General features: G+C 39.2%; 1 pseudogene; it reads right to left on the bottom strand.

Annotated features, from left to right (window-relative positions):
- Window positions 1-233: 233 nt before the first annotated feature.
- The window catches only part of LOC145423444 (ladderlectin-like), a 29,401-nt pseudogene continuing 15,220 nt past the window's right edge, over window positions 234-14,414 (bottom strand).

The following is a 14,414-nucleotide window of genomic DNA, read 5'->3' as shown; positions in this document are numbered from 1 at the left end:
CACAGCAATCATTATGCATGTTCACATTTTCTACCATAAAGCTTTCATGCACATAAGACGCAGATGAGCAGAGCCGAAGACGTGATTGCTCTTAAATGGAATGATGCAGGTGGATGTCTCAGACTTTAGTTATTAGACCCCAAAATATGTGAGATGTGGAACACACGCACAGACCAGTTGGATTCAATGCTTGAGATTTTAATCATGAAGACGAAAAAGAAAAGTTCATTCTGGAGAATAAAGATTTACTAAAAGCATTCTTTCCATTGCACATTCAGTTTGCTCCTGTTGAAAGAGAAAACCACTTTATGTCACTTGTCGTGTCGTTCCTTATATAGCGTTACAGCAAAGAAAAAGAAGTAAAGATGTAAAATGGGATTTTTCAAGGGGGATATATGAGATCATTTGCTTCTTTGTCCAGTGAACCATACCATCATGCCAGGAATTATCTTCTTTTCCAGACGCAGACATATGGGTATCGGTAGTGACAGTAGATATCGTTCATGCACTTGTGTCCTTTAAGCACCAAAAACCAACATTAAGTGAAATCATGATAACATGAACACATACTTATTTGTACTGAGGATAAGATTTCGTTTTTTATGACAGCAAACCACCTTTTGACTATAGTTTCACAACATATATAAATACATAAATATATAGATATCATTTGATATATACATATATATTCATATTTAATGAAATACCACAATGTTTTGTTATGTAATATTAACTGAAAGATACTGTTATTTTGAACTGAAACAACCAGTGTAAGTATTTGACACACCAAACAAGTCTGGATACCCCCAACATCAGCATTACACTTTATTCATATACTTACTTGACCAGTTCATGTGCATGCAGTGCTCACTGCGGCGAGCATTGTTAGGCTCTCCGCGGCGAGCATTGTTAGGCTCTCCGCGACACCAGTACGTAAAACTGAAAGGAGTTCCATCGATCCAAAATCAATGATGCTCCTATAAAACAGAACAAAATGGACAATAATGCATTTAAAACTATGTACATAAATAGAAAATTATCAAAGTAAAATGCTTGATATGCAAGCCTTTGTTTCATGATCAGTAATATACCTTCTGAGCATCAGAGCCTCCAAGCCATGTAATTGGGTAACTGTGAGTGGCACGATATATGACCCTTTGAATCACCCGGTACTCTCTGAGGTTGCGTACAGATGCCAGGTTTGCATGCATAGACTGACAGTGTCTCTGTAGTGCAGATCAACAGACACCAGAAATTTCAAAGAAAAAAAAAAGCGATTTAACCAAGCTGGACTTTATAAAATATTAAAGGGAATTAACAGAGATGGGACAAATGAAAAAATCCAAATCACTGTTTTTACCTGAGCATGAGCCCAATCCAAACGATAGGGAAAATAGCGGTAGTATCTGTTGCCATACTTATACCAACCCCGATACTTGTACCAATACCATCTCTTCTCAACAAGATGTTCTTCTGGAAATAATACTTGAGTAAAAGTAATTAAGGATTTTAAAGTGTACATATTTGTTGGTGTATTTTAACATATTGGTTATATGTAACATTTCTGGAAATATTTTCTCTCCAGGGCCTCAAAACAACTTTGTGCTGAAGATTTAACTGCACATAAGCAGGATATTGATGTGATGCTCTTCTGTTCAGCGTCACAGAAATGGGATTAATTTCAGTGAAAATCCTGAAAATGTTGACCAACCTGATGGCTTTGCCTCTGTCCCACCATCTTCTGGAAGAGCAGGACAAAGTAAAACATTTAACCGTCAAAGTTGACAATTATATTCATACTGTTATTTGTATGATTAGTTCACACATACAGTGGGGCAAAAAAGTATTTAGTCAGTCACCGATTGTGCAAGTTCCCCCACTTAAAATGATGACAGAGGTCAGTAATTTGCACCAGAGGTACACTTCAACTGTGAGAGACAGAATGTGAAAAAAAAAATCCATGAATTCACATGGTAGGATTTGTAAAGAATTTATTCGTAAATCAGGGTGGAAAATAAGTATTTGGTCACCTCAAACAAGGAAAATCTCTGGCTCTCACAGACCTGTAACGTCTTCTGTAAGAAGCTTTTCTGTCCCCCACTCGTTACCTGTATGAATGACACCTGTTTGAACTCATCATCTGTATAAAAGACACCTGTCCACAGCCTCAAACAGTCAGACTCCAAACCAGAGGCGGAGCCAGACATTTGAAACACCCGGGGCTTAGCCCTAAAGGGTAGTATGCATGTGGAATTATTATTTTAGAAATGACTGAAAGATTAATAGGCTCTGTTTTGAGTTTTGTTCAAAAAAAGAATGACTTCATATAGGAAAAAATATATCACATGTGCAGGACACCTTAAACTAGTTTTTTAATTAAGCAGCAAGGCAGAACAAAATCAGGGCTGTATCAAGACACGAGGACTAAACCCCAATTCAACCAGACCCAGAACTGATCTGGAATTAAAACAGGACTACAACAGTTCAAAATCAGGACTACTGAGGACTTAACCAAGACAGAACCAGAATCAGAACTAGATGATAGTAGCACTAAAAATCATCATAGACCTGCACTACACTTATTTTTTAATTCTACCAAAGTCCACTATTTAGATTGAGAAAAGTTTATATAATTATTTGGCCGTGTTGTGCAAACAAGCCTGCATAACTTAATAAATATAGAATTTGAAAAATAACAAACCTAAAAAGAAACACTAGGTACGAGATACATGAGGACCTATGATACGGTGATACTTTTGGTAAACGACCATTTGACTAACATGTGTGTCTCACCTGCTCTTGTTCATCTCTGTTCTGTCCTCATTCTCCTCTCTCTCCCTCTCTGTTCCTCTCTCTCACCCTCTCTGTTCCTCTCTCTCCCTCTTTGTGCTGACAATCATCAAATATACAGTTAAAACCACATATTTATGTACTCTTCAGATCAAAACACAAACACTTTTTTAATTGTAAGATCAAATCAGACTAAATGTTTATTTTTTTAGATTGATAAATATAAAAAACATATTTGTTAACTTTAAGAGTAAAGAGAGAAACTATCTGTATTTCTTAATTGCAAATGGCACCAAATTGTATTCAAAATTGAGCCACACTTATGGAGCTCCACAGTTCTTTTTCTGGTGTTTTGGTTGACATCTCTTGATTTTCCCATGTGACAGAAACAGGCTCTGTGTTTTGCCTTATATGCATCCACAGCTGTGCCACCAGTTTACTCACATGGACTCTACTAACCAATCAGAAGCTTCTTCAGCTCAGAATGGAATCGTCTGGAGTTTCTTATTAATTAACAATAAACTTAGTGTATATGTACTCCTACATTTGATGAAAGTGATAATAAATAGGCAGGTCTGTCTCTCTTTATTCTGACATTTAACTAATTCAAAAGATATTTCAATATTTATCCAAAACAAAACAAGTTTACTCTAAATTGATGTTGTACAGTAAAAATGTTTTATGTTTTCTCCCTAAAGTGTATGTAAATATCTGGTTACAAATGTGAATATCCTGCTGTGTACTGAAATCCCTCTTGTTTTTCATAGAAATATACTGAACAACATACAAAGCATAATATATAAAATAACATTTACCTGAGTTTTTTCTTTGAAAGAGCCCTCTAATGTCCATTCTTATATTTCAGTACATAACTTAAACCGATTTAGTCGGGGAGGGTAAGAACTGAAAATATGAAATAAACACACGTAAGATAAGACTCTATAAAAAAAAATAGCATTTGTTCAGCTTTTCATTTCGCCATTTGTTGATTCACTTGAAGAGCAAGTAACGTAATATTGGTCAAGTGATCAGTTTGATATCAATCTTTCGTGATAAACCGTCATATTTACATTATTTGTACGGTATGAATGATTTGCTTTGGTACCTGCTCAAACTTAAGCTCTCCTTAGTATGGCTGGCTCCGTTTCTCCAACAGCGCACTCACAGGCAGCAGCTGCCCCGCCCTCTCGCTCAGTCACTTAGTGCCTGAGCTCAGATCATACCAATATCAGGGGGGATTCACGCACAGTCGTAAATTCCCACAGTGTGCACTATGTGCTTCGAATATTGTGTGTACTTTTTGTTTTATACAGTTGTCAGCCAGGCATCTAACTATGAAAAAATTACACTCCAAAAGACCCCGGGCTTCTGACAAAACAACCCGGGCTTAAGCCCAGTAAGCCACCCCCAGGCTCCGCCCCTGCTCCAAACTCCGCCATGGCCAAGACCAAAGAGCTGTCGAAGGACACCAGGAAAAGTATTGTAGACCTGCACCAGACTGGGAAGAGTGAATCTACAATAGGCAAGCAGCTTGGTGTGAAAAAATCAACTGTGGGAGCAATCATCAGAAAATGGAAGACATACAAGACCACTGATAATCTCCCTCGATCTGGGGCTCCACGCAAGATCTCATCCCGTGGGGTCAAAATGATCATGAGAACGGTGAGCAAAGATCCCAGAACCACACGGGGGGACCTGGTGAATGACCTGCAGAGAGCTGGGACCAAAGTAACAAAGGTCACCATCAGTAACACACTACAACGGCAGGGAATCAAATCCCACAGTGCCAGACGTGTTCCGCTGCTGAAGCCAGTGCATGTCCAGGCCCGTCTGAAGTTTGCCAGAGAGCACATGGATGATACAGCAGAGGATTGGGAGAATGTCATGTGGTCAGATGAAACCAAAGTAGAAATTTTTGGTATAAACTCAACTCGTCGTGTTTGGAGGAAGAAGAATACTGAGTTGCATCCCAAGAACACCATACCTACTGTGAAGCATGGGGGTGGAAACATCATGCTATGGGGCTGTTTTTCTGCCAAGGGGACAGGACGACTGATCCGTGTTAAGGACAGAATGAATGGGGCCATGTATCGTGAGATTTTGAGCCAAAACCTCCTTCCATCAGTGAGAACTTTGAAGATGAAACGAGGCTGGGTCTTCCAACATGACAATGATCCAAAACACACCGCCCGGGCAACAAAGGAGTGGCTCCGTAAGAAGCATTTGAAAGTCCTGGAGTGGCCTAGCCAGTCTCCAGACCTCAACCCCATAGAAAATCTGTGGCGGGAGTTGAAAGTCCGTGTTGCTCGGCGACAGCCCCAAAACATCACTGCTCTCGAGAAGATCTGCATGGAGGAATGGGCCAAAATACCAGCTACTGTGTGTGCAAACCTGGTAAAGACCTATAGTAAACGTTTGACCTCTGTTATTGCCAACAAAGGTTATGTTACAAAGTATTGTGTTGTATTTTTGTTATTGACCGAATACTTATTTTCCACCCTGATTTACGAATAAATTCTTTACAAATCCTACCATGTGGATTCATGGATTTTTTTTTTCACATTCTGTCTCTCACAGTTGAAGTGTACCTCTGGTGCAAATTACTGACCTCTGTCATCATTTTAGGTGGAGGAACTTGCACAATCGGTGGCTGACTAAATACTTTTTTGCCCCACTGCATGTTGGGAATAGGAATGCTCCGGTCTTTCAGATTTGGGTCCAAAATAATCAGCTCCCACAGCAACACTTGACAGATACTTGTTCATCAGTGTTATTTTCAGTCTTTCTTTAAGTTTTACTTTTATTTAAAAATAAACTCCATCAATACTTTGTACCTCAAGTTCTTATGAGAGAAATGTCATTAAATTTATTGCAGTATGAGACAGTTTTCTAACTAATGTAATTTAATTTAATTGGTTTATTTTTTTTAAAGCTGTACATTTATGTTTTTCATTTTTGCAGGGTTTTAACGATGAAGGAGAAATTAAAGTTAAATAATGATCAGGAATTCAAAAATATTGCACATGGTAGACACAATTGGGCATACTGGGTTAGGCAGTAAACCATACATCTTGTGAAATAATGTTTGAACTTCAGTTCTGAAAGATTTTCCTTCTTCAGAATATGAGTAAGGCTGTTGGCTAATTGATGATACCATGATAATGTCTTTATCTGCCAGTCACAGGCTTAGATGTGCACTTTTTTTTTCAACCTAGTTTGACTTTTGAGAACAGTAAATACTTTAAATATAACCTGTTTACACAAAAGTTGATTACATATCCTTACGTGACCAAACTGTACACAAAACAACATGTTCTAAAAGAAAAAATGACCTTTAAATATTTTTAAATTTGATGCTTTCATAAATGTGTATGTATGTGTTTCATTTTATTTTTCTTTATTTATTTTCCCTTAGGTCTGGAAATGTAAGTATAGTTTGGTGCTTGTGTTTTCCTACATGAAATAGTTTGGGGATTTTGACCTAAAGGTCAAATGGAAGAAGAGCTGTAGAACGGTTTGAACAGAACCAGGAAATATTTATGTTTTAGCAAGGTTGGTGAGGTTTTAACAAACACTGATGTGTTTTGAAATTCACAAGGCTTGTGAAATAATCAGTGTTGGGACTAACGCGTTATTAAGTAACGCGTTACAGTAACTACGTTATTATTGTGGTAACGAGCACGGTAACTAGTTATTATGCCAAAATCAGGAACGCGTTAGTCGTTACTGGGATTTAGATAGGGTCGTTACTCGTTACTTCGTGTGGTGGCTATCGCGAAGCTTCCACAGATTCAGTAACATTAGCAAGTGGTGGAGGCCAGCAGGTGGAGGAGGGAGGAGAGACCCGAGGCGGCCCCCGGTCCGAGTGTGAACTGAACTTCAGGTAAGAAGTTATGACCTGCAGTCTCTCTGGGTCAGATATGAACCAAGTTTAGGTGGAGTTTATTTTCGTTATTCTGACTTTTTCCGTACTGCGTGCTAGCTAGCATGACGGAGTTTCTATACAGCTGGGTGGTGCTATGAAGTTAATGATGTTGAACTTTATTTTGTTCATAAGTTATTAGAGTTGCCAACCGTCCCTTCTGGTATTCAGAGAAAATATTACGCGTTTCTTATTGAGGTGAAAAGGAACAGTTTGTCCCGTAATTCAGCTACAATGAAAAAGGCACAAAGCTGGAGTTATTCTGTGTCTTTGCTGCACAGCTGCCTCTTCTTCTCTCATTCTCCCCTCCCTCTCCCGTTTCTGCTTCAATCATGAAAACTGATCAATGATCAGCTGATCGGCTCTCTTGTTTGTTTATCGCTCACTTTGCGCCGAAAGAGGAAACCAGCGGATGTCGCGCTAAACAACAGCAGCACGTTTAAGCTTGATCAGCTGTTGTTAGAATTTATTTAATATTAATTTCTAGTATCAGCTGATGTTTGCTGGAGCCACAGCTGTAAAGCTGCTGGTCATGATATGGTTTGGTTATCTGGTGAGAGGGAAACATGAAGATGAAACCAGGAGATGTCCTTACTGAATCATCAGAGCTGAACAGGTGATGGAGAAACAGGTTTACCTTTTAGGTGACATGAATGAGTTGAAGTTATGAACTGTTTCTGAGAGACAAATAACACCAGGATCCTTTTTTAGGTAGCTGACAGCTGGTAACTATGCAGGGGTGGAAGGAAAGGAAATGTTTTGTTGGTTTCAGGCTTTTAAGGATGAAGGACAAAGTAAAGTTCAGGGGCGATCGTGGTTCAAGAGTTGGGAGTTCACCTTGTAATCGGAAGGTTGCCGGTTCGAGCCCCGGCTTGGGCAGTCTCGGTCGTTGTGTCCTTGGGCAAGACACTTCACCCGTTGCCTACTGGTGGTGGTCAGAGGGCCCGGTGGCGCCAGTGTTCGGCAGCCTCGCCTCTGTCAGTGCGCCCCAGGGTGGCTGTGGCTACAATGTAGCTTGCCATCACCAGTGTGTGAATGGGTGGATGACTGGATATGTAAAGCGCTTTGGGGTCCTTAGGGACTAGTAAAGTGCTATATAAATACAGGCCGTTTACCATTTTAAAGTTCAGTGCTGATCAGGCACTCACATATGTTCACGTGGTGGACACAATTGAATATAGTGAGTTAAAGATTAAATTATACGTCTTGTGAAATAATGTTTGAACTTTATCTTTGAAAGACGTTCCTTCTTCAGAATTCTACTAAGGCTGCCGGCTAATTGATAATAGCATGATAAAGAGTTTATGTGCAGGTCACAGACTTAAATATGCTCTTCTAGTAAAAGTACCTTAAATATAATTCTTTTCAATGAAATTATGTATCCTGACCCCAAAGTGACCCCAAATATACAAAATAATCAATATGGTCTAAAAAACGAAGCAAGGTTATTGAGGTTTTAGTAAACATTGATATGTCTTGAAATTCAGATAAAGCGAAATAATGTCTGAACTTCAAACACTGTTTCAAAAGCTGTCACTTCTGTAACAGCTAGGGCTGATGATTAATACTGATAATAACCGTGATAATGAGTTTATCTACAATTTAGACTTGGACATCCTCTTCTTGGTTATCTGTTTTCGTTGTATGGTTAAGAAAACATAAGACAAATGAAAGATCCACCAAGCATCAGACATTCATGGTCATTGTTTTCTGAACTGAAACAGGTGGTCCAGTCTTAAAAGATTACTTAAATGCCTATATGACCCATGTAGGATTTACTGATAGGGGACCACTCATAAGTAGCTGATTTTTACTGATCATCTCTGAATCTTGTTTTATTATTGTTTTTATTTCCAATACAACACTAAAAAAGAGACAGGACTGGCATATTAGGAATATTGTTGGTGGATACCCACATAGTGAGAGAGTTGAAGAGTGAGTTGTTTGGGACTATTGTCTATGGCATTAACTGCCCTACACTGAAAAAAACGGATTGGCCAGCTCTTGGATTTACATAAGCATCTTGCGTGTATTTAACACAATTGCCTCATGCTTTAAAGTTAAGTGTAACTATATAGTGTAGAAACTACATGATATGCAGAGAGGGTAGATTAAATTGTTCATATCATGTTCAAGTGAAGTAAGTCAATAATATAGCAATGTTAAATCCTGCGACACTGCACGGGTTTCAGACTCGCGCTCTTTAGATCGTGGTTTCAGGAAGGCATCCATCTCAGTCAAGTCGAGCAGCCACCTCTACTTTTTTTGGTATACCAAAAAAAGTAAATTGGGTGGTTGTTACATTAAAAAAGTCTAACTTGTAATTTGAACACAATAATTTCATGTTTCTATGAACGTAATTAAATCATGTAGGATTTGCATGGAATTCAAACACTTAATTTGTTCTTGTTGAGACGACCTGATACAATCTAGTAAGAGTGGTTAGTTGCTGAACTCATTTATTCGTAAATCAGGGTGGAAAATAAGTATTTGGTCAATAACAAAAATACAACACAATACTTTGTAACATAACCTTTGTTGGCAATAACAGAGGTCAAACGTTTACTATAGGTCTTTACCAGGTTTGCACACACAGTAGCTGGTATTTTGGCCCATTCCTCCATGCAGATCTTCTCGAGAGCAGTGATGTTTTGGGGCTGTCGCCGAGCAACACGGACTTTCAACTCCCGCCACAGATTTTCTATGGGGTTGAGGTCTGGAGACTGGCTAGGCCACTCCAGGACTTTCAAATGCTTCTTACGGAGCCACTCCTTTGTTGCCCGGGCGGTGTGTTTTGGATCATTGTCATGTTGGAAGACCCAGCCTCGTTTCATCTTCAAAGTTCTCACTGATGGAAGGAGGTTTTGGCTCAAAATCTCACGATACATGGCCCCATTCATTCTGTCCTTAACACGGATCAGTCGTCCTGTCCCCTTGGCAGAAAAACAGCCCCATAGCATGATGTTTCCACCCCCATGCTTCACAGTAGGTATGGTGTTCTTGGGATGCAACTCAGTATTCTTCTTCCTCCAAACACGACGAGTTGAGTTTATACCAAAAAGTTCTACTTTGGTTTCATCTGACCACATGACATTCTCCCAATCCTCTGCTGTATCATCCATGTGCTCTCTGGCAAACTTCAGACGGGCCTGGACATGCACTGGCTTCAGCAGCGGAACACGTCTGGCACTGTGGGATTTGATTCCCTGCCGTTGTAGTGTGTTACTGATGGTGACCTTTGTTACTTTGGTCCCAGCTCTCTGCAGGTCATTCACCAGGTCCCCCCGTGTGGTTCTGGGATCTTTGCTCACCGTTCTCATGATCATTTTGACCCCACGGGATGAGATCTTGCGTGGAGCCCCAGATCGAGGGAGATTATCAGTGGTCTTGTATGTCTTCCATTTTCTGATGATTGCTCCCACAGTTGATTTTTTCACACCAAGCTGCTTGTCTATTGTAGATTCACTCTTCCCAGTCTGGTGCAGGTCTACAATACTTTTCCTGGTGTCCTTCGAAAGCTCTTTGGTCTTGGCCATGGCGGAGTTTGGAGTCTGACTGTTTGAGGCTGTGGACAGGTGTCTTTTATACAGATGATGAGTTCAAACAGGTCTCATTCATACAGGTAACGAGTGGGGGACAGAAAAGCTTCTTACAGAAGACGTTACAGGTCTGTGAGAGCCAGAGATTTTCCTTGTTTGAGGTGACCAAATACTTATTTTCCACCCTGATTTACGAATAAATTCTTTACAAATCCTACCATGTGGATTCATGGATTTTTTTTTCACATTCTGTCTCTCACAGTTGAAGTGTACCTCTGGTGCAAATTACTGACCTCTGTCATCATTTTAAGTGGGGGAACTTGCACAATCGGTGGCTGACTAAATACTTTTTTGCTCCACTGTAGCCATCCTTACCTCAGAACACCAGTGGGGCTTCCATCTTTCCCTCACCCTCATGGCCTACAGGTCAGCAGTCTAAGACTCCACCAAATGCACACCTGCCCTGTTTAGGGAGAGAGCTGAGTATCCCTGCCAGGCTGGCTTTCGTCAAGCCCCCTGACACACTGGAGGCACCACCAGGCCTGGACTACTCGAGGAAGCTGCAGCTGGCAAAGGCAGGACTGCGCCAAAATAGAAATTCCAACAACACTACTAAGGGGAGGCCCTTCCATGATGGAGAGCTGGTGTGCGTCCAAAGAGAGGAAAAGGATGTTTTTTTTTTTAAACTGGATAGCCACTCAATGGGGCCCTGCAGTGTCCTGGAATGAGTTGGGGAAGTGGTTTACAGGGTGCAGTTGCCTTCTAGAGGTGGAAAGTGGTGTTGCACAGAGACCGAATGGCCCCTTATAGAGGACATTCTCTTCCTCCTTTCCTTGAAGCATTTGTGCAAAGCCCCCATACCCCTCTACAGATGGACTTCCAGCAGGTGCTGCCTTCCCCTCCTTCAGGTTTTCCCCTCTAATCCATATAGCTATTTCTACCTCTCAGAGATTTAGGAGACCTAAGAGCCAACGCAGACTACACCCCCAGCTCAGAGAGTGTGTTTTCACTCGAGGACAAGAACTTATTGTTGGCGAGGCAGTGTAATGATCCTTAAGGTGATTTTATTGTGATGTGTTCACTATTTCTGTTGCACTGTCTCCACTGGATGAAAAAACATTGAGTTCATATATAGTTGTATATATGAACTTTGGCTGCTTATGTTTATAGGACCACCTTGTGTCTTCCTCTTATATATTATATTTTCCCTTGCTGTAAGAGCTCTGTAACACCGAAATTTCTCATCCATGGGATAATAAAGGATTATTCTATTCTATTCTAATGATAAAAACTCTTATGATGATTTGGAGAAAAAAAACTGATATTGGCCTAAATTAATCTTAAACTGCTAAAACCCAAAGGTATCTTTTTAGAAAATAAACTTGGTGATCAGTCCTTCAGCAATCCAAAGGAAACATCCACTGACAAATGTGAACAGTTTAACTATTTCTTGAAAGCGGAAAAATGGAAGAAATACAAAAAAAGAATGACAAATTCCTTCACCTGTACTGAACCCTGAGCTGTCTGGTTTTTTTTTTTTTTTTAAATATTTTAATTTTAAGAGATCACAGTTAAAGAATTACACAAGATAACATACCACCTGAATTCCTCCACCTGTCAAATCAACACCACTTCCACTGATTTGTGAAAGATGTACCTCTGATTGTTGGTCTGCAGTTCCCCTATACTGTAAAATTTTCATTGCCTACTGCCTCTGTCTCAGTGTTTTAAAAATGCAATACTTAAACCTTTTCTAAAGAAAACTGCACTGGTGTCAGATTTTATGATTGATATACTATTAGGGACCCTAAAGCTCCCCTAAAATAGGGTGAAATATATTTTTCCCCCAAAATTAAAAAGTCATGCAACATCAACGGCCCCATCATGTGCCCAAATACTGATACTGCAAGTTATCATGCAGGTAAAGTAACAAACTATATATCTTCTACTTAATGGAACAGGAATCTAAGTGAAAATAATGTAGTAGAAATAGTGTTGCCAATGAGGCAATCAAACAGGCAGGTTCAAGACAGTATGAACTATGTAGTTGCAGACATGTCTATTCATTGTGATAGGTAAATATGCAGTTAAGCATTAAGCCAAATGCTTAATGCTGACTAATTTAATTCATAATTTGAATTAACACTAATTGGCCTTACTTCAGTCCTCTTTTGGGAGGACCCAGAAATAGTGATTATGTTGCCAGTCTAGATAGGAGCCAGGAACTGGAGCCATGATATTACATGTGCCTGGATAGTTAAAATATATATTTCAGAAACAGGAGCTCACAAGGAGCTGTATTGTACTATACTGGTATTTGGGATGAAAAAATGCCCCTGCAACATTTCAGGGGTTAATGACCACTGTCCTTGGTAATGTTCCAAACAGTAACACCAAACTGTACCTTAGGAAAGAGTCTTGTTGTGGCCAGGTTCGTCCAATTGATGCTTAGGTCTTTGAAAACATTGAGGACAGATGTGTGTGGAAAACCTAAGAGAAAATTAAAGAAATTAAAGTTCATTATAGTTACATAAATTCCAAGATTGCAAATTTATCTAAATGTGTTCGAATCTGAGGTTCAACTGTTTTATCGCTGTGGTGTATAAAAACCAACTGTTTATCTTAAACAAAGTTACTGTGACTCTCTGCATGGCCTGTAGGTAAACTTTAAATAAAAAAACTGCAAATATCTGGTCAGGAGCCTTTTTGTCAGTTCCTGCTGCCAACATTTTGGCACTCAGCACCCTCCATACTATGACTCCAACATGATTTATTTTTAACTCTGTTACATAGCAGTACTTTTTTCCTGTGTTTGCAAAATATATTCAATATCATTTTTTTTCCAATTTCCCCTCACCCAGTTATTTTTAGCACAAACAGACAACTACATGCAGATCATTTTATTATTCAGAATATATTTTCGTATTCATCATATTGGTTAGACTGATATACTAATTAAAGTATTGAGTGTGATTAGTATTATTATTACACATCATATTTAATTATACTTTTGATTAAAATCAGAGATAATTTAATTATGAGCAAAAACACATGTAGATAAACTCTGTTTTAACACTCAGCATCACATTACCCATAAAAAGTATGGATGGCATACTTTAATTTCATTTTTAGATAAAGATGAGTTAGGGCAGTGGTTCCCAAACTTTTTTTGCTAGGCCCCCTTTTTTTACCCAATTCATACAGGGCCCCCCTGCAATAGCTCTGCTTCTCTAATTTAAAGTAAAGTAATTCAAAATAATACCACAGTTGTGGTACTAGGAGGATGAGGGGTAGCACTGGCAGCCGCCAGTATTTTTATTGACTAGGGAGTTTAGAGAAATGGGGATTTTATATTGGTTGTTCTCTGTGTGCAGAGTAATTACTCAATATCATCCCCCATGCTAACGCTAACCTCAAAACTGTGGGATGGTTCTTTATGTCCTCATGGGCAAAACCTTAGAATTGAAATAAGGAGTACATTCTGTTTCACATGATCGTATGGAAGGAATGGAGTCACCTTAGACAAGCTTACTTGCTTCTAGTCGCCACTATTTTATGCGCAGAATTAGAGTAAAATCCTTTATTCCCTCGACTATTGTTTCTTGATCTGTGCTTTGACAGGCAACAGTGTTTTTGATTGGTGTTTAAAAATTGCAGGTTGTATAAGTTACCCCCTCTAACTGCGTGTTTGTGAACTTTGGGAGGAAGCTGGAGTACTAAGACAGAACATGCAAACACCACACACATTATCTGTGTCAGGTGGTGGATTTGAAAGTGGTGAGGCAACAGTGCCAAGCACTGCACCACCATAGTTAGTGAGATCAGGTTGATTGGTTAGGCAAGGCAAGGCAAGTTTATTTGTATAGCACAATTCAACAACAAGGTGATTCAAAGTGCTTTACAGAGACATTAGAAACAAGAACAAATAAAAAGCATGATTTAAAATTGATTAAAACAAGCAAATAAACTAACTAATTAACAAACAAACAAACAAACAAAACAGTATATAAAATCAAAACAGATAAAATCAGAACAGTAGATAAAATCAGTAGTTAAATGTAAGTTTTGAAATTTAAGCTTAAAAGTGTGGATTTGGTGCTTTATTCAAATGCAGCTCAGAATAGGTGAGTCTTCAACCTGGATTTAAATAAACTGAGTGTTTC

This window comes from Astatotilapia calliptera, chromosome 3 (genome assembly GCF_964374335.1).
Source record: "Astatotilapia calliptera chromosome 3, fAstCal68.1, whole genome shotgun sequence".
Lineage (NCBI taxonomy): Eukaryota > Metazoa > Chordata > Actinopteri > Cichliformes > Cichlidae > Astatotilapia > Astatotilapia calliptera.
Note: the sequence above shows the minus strand (reverse complement) of the source record. Positions and strands in the feature narration are given on the sequence as shown.